The following is a 9,174-nucleotide window of genomic DNA, read 5'->3' as shown; positions in this document are numbered from 1 at the left end:
ATTACCAACAAGACACAGTAAAAAAAGATAGAAAAAGAAATTCCATTTAAAGTAACTTTAGAAAAAATAAAACATTTGGGAGTTTACCTGCCGAGATACACCTAAAAATCATATCTACAATATTACAAAATAATTTTAGCACAATCGCAATCAGATTTAAGCCAGTGGAAAAATTATCAATTGCTCAGGGCCATATTAAATTCTACTTAAAATTCTACCTAAATTAAGCTACCTATTCAGTACTATACAAATCAAACTATTAAAAATATTTTAAAGAATTATAAAAAGTTTTAAAACTCATCTGAATATCATCAGAAAATATTCATGAATATTTGGTGTCTTAATAAAAAATGTAATGAAAGGTAAAAAAAGTATCAGATCTAAAACTATATACTAATAAGTACAAACATAAAAACTACTTGTTTGGAAAAACTAGGAAATTTTAAGGCAGATACTTGACCTAGGCAGCTATCTCACACCCTATAACAGGGGTGGAGAACCTTTTCTCTGCCAAGGACATTTTTGATATTTATAACATACTCATAATCAGTTTATATTTGGACAAATTCTTTATTAATTCACTCCTTAAAGACTACAAGATTTATTGGATTTCAAGTCATACTTGCAGTTGCCTTGGCAATGCCAAACCAATACAGCCCACAGACTGGAAGTTTCTCACCCCTACCCTATAATAAGATAAGTTTGAAATGTGAACATCATTTAGACATGATGGGTGATACTGTAAGCCAATTAGGAGAGCAAGTAATAACTTACCAGTCATGTCTAAGGAGAGAGATGAAATTTATGACCTAACAAGAATTATAGATAATTATGACATGAAAAATGTATAAGTATTGATTACATTAAATTAAAAAAATTTTGCAAAAGCAAACCCAACATAACCAAGTTTAAAAGTAAAACTGAACTCAGCAACATAGTGATCAAAGAAACATATAAAAACCTTGGAATGAAAAATGCCATCTACACTAAAAGAAAGAGAACTATGAAGTCTGAATGCAGATCAAAGCATATTATTTTCACCTTTCAAACTTGGTGTTTTTTGGTTTGTTTCTTTGTTTTCCTTCTCATGGTTTTCCTTTTTGTTCTGATTCTTCACTCACAGGATGACTAATGCGCTAGTATGTGTATCAAGGCTATACATGCATAACCTTTATCAAATTCCTTGCTGTCATAGGAAGGTGGGAAGGATGGGTGGGAGGAAGAAAATTTGAGAAAAAAAATGAATGTTGAAAAGTATGTTTACATTTAATTGGAAAATAAAAGAAAATTTGACAAAAAAGGGAAAGCAACAAACCAGGAAACAGTTATAACTGTTTCTTTTTCTGTTCAAGTTCTCATTTCTAAAATACATAGAGAACTGAAATAAATTTATAAGAATACAAGCCATTTCATTATTCATAAAAGATCCAAGTATATGAACAGGTAGTTTTCAAAGAAAGAAATTGTAGCTATTTAAAGTCAAATCAAAAAGTGCTCTAAATAACTATTGGTGAGATTAATGCAAATTGAAGTTACTCTGTGCTACCACCTGAAATCTAGCAGACTGGCAAATATGACAAATAAGGGAATTGATCAGTGTTGGAGAGGATGTGGGAAATCAGGAACACTATCAGAATAGTGCTAGAGTTGTCAACTTATCCAACCATTTTGTATAGCAATTTGGAACTATGTCCAAAGCGCCATAAAACTTTGAGCCCATACCACTGCTAGGTCTGTATCACAAAAAGATCATCAAAAAAGGGAAGACTCACATATACAAAAATATTCATAGTAGCTCTTTTTTGTGTTAACAAAGAATTGCAAATATATAGGAGATGCCCATCAATTGAGGAATGGCTTAAAAAGTTTTGATATAAGAAAGCTAGAGAAAGCCATTGCTTTTTTTAAAGAAATGATGAGTAAGCAGGTTTCAGAAAAACCTGCACTTACCTGAACTGATCCTGATTGAAGCAGAGCACTGAGAACATTTTACACCTTAGTGTGAACATTGTGTGATGATTGACTATCATAGAAATTTCTTCTCAGGATCCAGGACAATTCCAAAAGTCTTCTGATTTACAATGCAATCCACAACCAGAGAACGACCTATAGAGTCTGAATGAACATTGAAGCATGCCATTCTCATTTATTTATTTATTTGTGTTTTTGAAGACTTTTTCCTTTCTGTTCTGAATCTTCTTTCACAATATGACTAATATTGAAATAGATTTGACATGATTTTCTGTTAAGAGCATATATCAGATCTCTAGCTTTCATGGGAATGTAGGAGGGAATGACGAGAGCAAAGGAGAAAAATTTAGGATTCAGTGCCAAGATGGAGGCATAAAGGGAGGAATTCCCAGAAATTTGTTCGCCAAAAAATTCAAAAGCTGTCAATTTACATCTCTAGCCAAACTTTAGAGGGACAGAACCCACAGAAAGACTGAGTGATACAATTTCCCATTAAAAGACAACTTGGATGTAATGCAGGAAAGGTCTGTTTCACCGGGACCTGGGCTTGGAAATAGTCACAGCCACAGTGCAGTGCAGCTGGGACTGGTACCTCAATCCCTGGGGACACCTGGGTCCATGGGAGAGGGGGCAGGTTCCAGACCTCTTTTCCCAGGGGTCACCAGGAATGGTTTGAGGGGGTGACGAGGGAACTCTGCCACACCAGAGTGAGCGCAGTGGTAGAACCATGTTCAGAGCAGCACTGAGGTGAGAACCTGCAGCAGCAACCGGGAAAGCCAGCCTGCACTTTCAGAGCACAGCCAACAGAAAATAAGGGGATCAGGGGAGATTGCAGAGGTCTCGCTGCTCTCCCTGAGGTAAGACTCTGATGTTTGCCCACACTCAGATCCATGATGCAGTTTGGGTTCCCCTGACACCGTTGCTGGGTATGGACTCTTCTTACACTTCCTGGTCAGAGGGGAGGGCCTGTGGACATCCATATACCAAAGCACAGGCAAGAGAGCAGTCAAAGTCTCTCATAAGACCTTGGAAGAATTAATGTTCCTTTGGTTTATCTCCAAAAAACCCCAAAGTCTTGGAATTGGAGTAAATCAGTGGTAGGCTGAGGAAATGAGCAAACAAAAGAAAAAGAAGAATCTTACCACAGAAAATCACTTTGGGCCCTTGGAAGATTCAGAAGATAATAAAATCAAATCTTCTGTACCCCAAACCTTCAAGAGAAATTGAAAATGGCCTTAGGTTATAGGTGAGCTCAAAAAAGACTGAAAAGCAATTAAGGGAAGTAGAGAAAAAATTAGGAGGAGAAATGAGAATAATGCAGATAAATCATGAAAACCAGATCAGCAGCTTGGTGAATGAAATACAAAAAAATCAATGAAGAAACTACTATGTTAAAAAGGAGTTTAGACCAAATGGAAAAAGCAACAGAAAAGGCAAATGAGGAGAATGCCTCAAAAGTTAAAATTGGCCAGCTGGAATAGGAGATAAAAATGTTCTCTGAATAAAATTATTCCTTTAGTTGCAGAATGGAACTAAAGGAAGCTGATGACTTAGCAAGAAATCAGGAGAAAATCAAATATTCCAAAAAAACCCCCCAAATTAGAAGAAAATGTAAAATATCTCATAGGAAATACAACCAAACTCAAAAACTGGAGAGATAATTTAAAAGTTATTGGGCTACATTAAAGTCATGACCAGGAAAAGATCCTAGACTTCACTTTTTAAGAAATAATACAACAAAATTACCCTAAGATCCTAGAAGCAGAGGGTAAAACAGAAATTGAGGGAATTCACTGATAAATTACTGAAAAAGATCCCAAAAGGGAAACTTCCAGAAATATTATAATAAAATTCCCAAACTCCCAAGTCAAAGAGAAAATACTAAAAGCTGGCTGAAAGAAAGAATTCAACTATCATGGCTCTATATGCAGTATTACACAGGATCTGGCAGCATCCATATTAAGGGCTCATGGCATTGGAATATGGTATTCCAGATGACAAAAATCTGGGTTTACAACCGAGAACCAACTACCCAGTAAAACTGAATATCCTCTTTCAGGGGAACAGATAGACATTCTATGAAGTGGGGAACTTTCAGTCTTTCCTTTTGAAACAAGCAGAGCTGAACAGACAGTTTGATCTCCAAGTACAGGACTTGTGGAAACCATAGTCAGGGTGGAAGAGAATTCACTAGGAAGAACTAATGATGTTGCACTGGTTGTATTCATGCATGGAAAGAAGATACTGATAACTCATATGAGCTTTCTGGTTTATAAGAGCTGTTAGAAGGAGCATATATAGAGAAGGCTGAATATAATTGTATGATATAGTAAAAAGTTGGACTCAATGGGTGATAAAGGAAAGTACTGGGGAAAAGAGAAAAGAGAGGAAGAAGGTCCAAGATATTTTGCATAAGAGTCAAGAAAAAGCTTTTTCAATGAAGTGGAATGGGGGAAGGTGAGGTGAAATGAGTGAGTCTCCATTCTCATCAGAAATGGCTCAGAGAGGAAATAACATACATACTTAATAGGTTATAGAAGTCTATCTTACCCTGGAGAACAATGAGAGGAAAAGGATGGGTTAAATGGGAATGGGGGGAGGGAAGGGGGCAGTAGTGAAAAGAAGAAAGGGAAGATTGTGGGAGAGGATACTCAGACACAAGACACTTTTGAACAGGGACAGGGTAAAAGGAGAGATAGAATAGAATAATTGATGGTGGGAAGGAATAAAATGGAGGGAAATACAGGTAGTAATATCAACTGTGGAAAAATATTGAAGCAACTTCTTTAGTGGACTCATGATAAAGAAGGCAATTCATCCCAGAGTCAGAGCCATTACTTGGAATCTGAATACAGACTGAAGCATATATTTTTTCTCTCTCACTATTCATGAGGTTTCTCATCTTTTTTGAGGGAAGGGGTTTATGTTTACTCTCACAACAATATTACTGTAATAATATAAAATAAATAAACCAAAAAATAAAATGATTCAAATGCATAAGCACTTGAGAAGTTTGTGAGTGAAACAGAGCAACATATATAATATATTGCAGCCAACATTTCATTAAATAGTGTGTGATAATCTGAAAGACTCCATTTATTCTGGGGGACACAGTATATTGAGAAAAAAACTAGAAAATTTGGTTGCAGTCTATAAAAAATAGTTTTGAAAAAACTACTTCCATCATAGATTAAAAAGTAATCTCTATATACATAAATGACTTAGATATGCATAGCCACAATATAATCAAATGAATCATCAAGAAAGAAATGACCTTTCTCTTCACTGGAGAAGGACAGAATTCAAGAAAAATCAAACAATTGATAATCTCATAATATTTAAAATGTAAAACTGTGATTATACAATCTTTGTCAATCTATAGACATTTATAAAGTGCCTCCTATTTTCCAGGAACTTCACTAAGCTCTGGAGATAGATACAGGAAAAAGACAAAAGGCTCCCAGTCCTCAAAGATCATAAAAGGAACTCACAATAGGAAGCTGAAAAGTTGGGGCCAGGGTCAGCTAAGGTAGGCCACAGGGAAATGATAGCAAAATCAGAGGGATGCCCCAAGGTAATAGAACCAGTTGAGAAATGTAGTTATTTCAGCTTGAAGGTTTTCAAATTCATTCCTTTGCCTTTCAGTCACTGAGATAGAGCATCTGAGCGCTGCCCCCCCACCCCCTAACTGCTTCCATCTGATGTCATACACAAGTTGGCAGAGCAAGGAATAACTGTTTGATTTATGGAGAAGGGAAATGCTTAGGATCAAACAAGATATAGAGGATATTGTGAAATACAAAATTGATAATTTGTGATTACATCAAACTTAAAATATTTTCTACATAGAAAACAAAAGCAACTAAGATCATAAAAAAGAAGAAAGGGGGGAGGTAATTTTCACAGGAAATATTACTGATGAAGTTCTCATTTCTCAAATCTATAGGGAATGGAGTCAATTTTATAAGAATACAAATCCTCCTCCAGTTGATAATTGGTCATAAGATTTGAACAGATAATTTTCAAATTAAGAAATTAGAACTATCTATAGACTTATTAAAAAAATGATCTGAATCACTATTATTTAGGGAAATTCATATTTATACAAGAATGAGGTACCACCCCGCACTTATCAGATTTATCAGACAGACAAAAAAAATGAAAATATTGGAGGTTTTGTGGGAAAACTGGGACACTGATGCACTCATGGAGAAGTTGTGAACTTATACAATCATTCTGGAGAGTGATTTGCAACTGTGCTGAAAGGACTATGACACTGCACATGCCCTTTAACCAGCAATACCACTACTAGGTCTATAAATATATTAGATCATAAAAATGGAAAAAAGGATGCACATGTTCAAAAAGATTTATGGTGGTGGCAAAGACTTGGAAACTGAGCAAATGCTCTTCAATGGGAATACTGTTATTCTATAAACAAGGGCTGAGTGAAGTGAGCAGAACCAGCAGAAAATAGTACATCTTACCAGAACCATTGGATAAGTCAGACATACTTCTCTAAGCAAAACACCAATCAAAGACAATTTTAAAAGTTCTGTGGTAGAAAATGCTGCTTTGAAACCAGAGAAAAGACTATGGAGTCTGAATGTCAATGAGAGCATACTATTTTTATTTTTTTCTTTGGTTTTTGTTGTTTTTTTCCAATGGTTTTCCCCTTTGGTTTTGATTTGTCTTTAACTAATATGGAAATATGCTTGATGCCTCTAGCAAATTGCTTGCTATCCTGGTGAGGGGGGAGGGAACGAAAGGAAGGGATGGATGGGAGAATAACTTGGAACTCAAAATCTTATAGAAAATGAATGTTGAACACTACATTTACTAAATTTGGGAAAAGATCATTTATAAAAAGAAAACCAAAATATCACCATCCCTGAGGTCAGGTTTGCAAGCCCAGTGTCATCCTGCTGTCACTTACAAGAGGTGATGAAGGTCTGATGATTGACCAACATGAAACAAACTTTATCATTTTTCTTTTCCCAACATCTCTCCCTTCTCTCCATTTATGTAGCTTCTCTTGTCCTCATCACCTCTTGACTGACCTATTGCCATAATCTTCTAAATGAGCCCTGCCTTAATGTGCTCTCCACTCCAACAATATAACCTACACTTAGCTGCCAACTGATTTTCATAGACCAAACATCTGGTCATGTCACCCATACTCAAAAAATTCCACTGGCTCCCTATTGCCTGCAAAATCAAATAAAAAGTCCTTTGTTACTTAAAGTTCTTTACAACCTGACATCTTTCTGCTATTCCAATGTTCTTACTTCTATCTCACCAGCACATATGCTGTTCCTGGAACAAACACTCAATCTCCCACCTCCATTCTTTTTCACAGGAACTTCCTCATGCCTAGAATGCTCTCTCTTCCCAACTCTCACTAATGGGATGCCTGACTTCTTAGTGGACTTAACGCAAGTACTCCTGAACCCCTTCCCCCCATTCCAGAAAGTCTTTCTTGCCACAAGGCACAATTCACATCTTATTTAATGTTATTTTCTATCTGCCCATATTTTTCTTGTATGTTCATATATTATATATATATATATATATATATATATATATATAATATTTATGCTCTTTCCCTCCCTACAATTTAATCTTAAAGCTAAGGACTATTTGAGGGGAATTTTTTCCTCTTCCCAGCACTTGGACATAGTGACAGGACAGAGGAAGGGCTTAATAAATGATTATCAAAGTGAACATAAATGAGAAGTCATAAAAACAAAGAGAGTAGTGATGATAAAACTGAATAAAACATATTCATTTGAATAGAAAATAGGTTTTTCATAATTTCTTGAATAACTACATTCTTTTGATCTGATAATTTTATGTAATCATTTTTCCTTTCATATCTATATATTTTGCCTTCAAAAATATAATATTAGGAGTGTACCATATTTAAAAATCATTATGTTAAAGTTAAGTCTTTTGGGTGCCAATAATCACAATTGGGAGTATTTATTTTGTGATATAAGACTTGCAAAATGTTTTAAGTACAACATCTCATTTGATTTTAACCACTCAACGTAAGATATCGGAACCCCTATTTTCCTTGTTTTACATGGGAGAAAACTGAGACATGGAGAAAATAAGTGACGTTAACAGGGTCACTCTCTGATGACAGACCTAAGGCCAGATCATCCTGAGTCCAAGCAGAGCATTCTACCTAAAAGAGAAACAGTCATGAGCTGTTAATTGAGCCTGTGTGTGAGACTTAGACTTATGCGCTGACAGTGGGGATTGCCAGCTCTCTTCTTGGTCATCATACAGTTCCCCTAGTAAAGCAGTTTGTTCCATTCTCTCCCCCACCTACACTAACAGTGCTCATGTCCTCTGTCACAGTCATACAGAAGAAGATACTAAAAGCACATTTTGATGGGCCTAGAGATGGAATTATCTGTATACCTGGAATAGCTTTCCATCTACTCAAAAGTCCTGCAGGTCTGGGAAAGGTTGCAAGTCCTCTCCCCACTCTCCATGTCCCATTATAATGAGACACTTTGTGGAAGCAAATTAAAGGTAACAATTTTTAGTGATGGCAACCTCGTCCCCTTGGCAAATGACACTACCAAAGCTGCTTGTTTCTTTCAAATCCTTAGTCATATTGTCACTATTATCTACCCACCTGTACCTGAAATGTTAGTGAACAGCGTTATTGCTGGTTGTACAATATAGATATTAAACCAATTATAGATCTTGGAAGGACAAAGGCAAATGTCAAAACATTTAATTTATGCTGCCCTTCATTTATTCATCTGGTATCACTACAAAGGTCTTGTAAGAGAAAAATCCTAGCTTCATCCACTTCTCTTAAGAGAGAGAGAGAGAGAGAGAGAGAGAGAGAGAGAGAGAGAGAGAGAGAGAAACAGAGAGACAGAGAAACAGAGAGACAAATAGACAGAGACAGAGGAAACAGACAATGAGCGACAGAGAGAAGCAGACAAAAAGTAAGATACAGTGAGAAAGAAAGAGACAGAGAGAAACAGAGAAAGAGAGAGACAGAAAGACAGAGAGAAAAAGAAAAAAGCAGAGACAGAGAAAGATAGAGACAGGTGCAGGAAGACAGAAAGAGAGAGAGAGAGAGAGAGAGAGAGAGAGAGAGAGAGAGAGAGAGAGAGAATAATTGTTTTATGAACAAACACCAGCTCCTATTTCCCAGGCACTGTGCAGAGGATAGAA

Source organism: Macrotis lagotis, unplaced genomic scaffold (genome assembly GCF_037893015.1).
Source record: "Macrotis lagotis isolate mMagLag1 unplaced genomic scaffold, bilby.v1.9.chrom.fasta BILBYCTG385, whole genome shotgun sequence".
Lineage (NCBI taxonomy): Eukaryota > Metazoa > Chordata > Mammalia > Peramelemorphia > Peramelidae > Macrotis > Macrotis lagotis.
The sequence above is the reverse complement of the archived record's forward strand: the minus strand, read 5'-3'. Positions refer to the sequence as shown.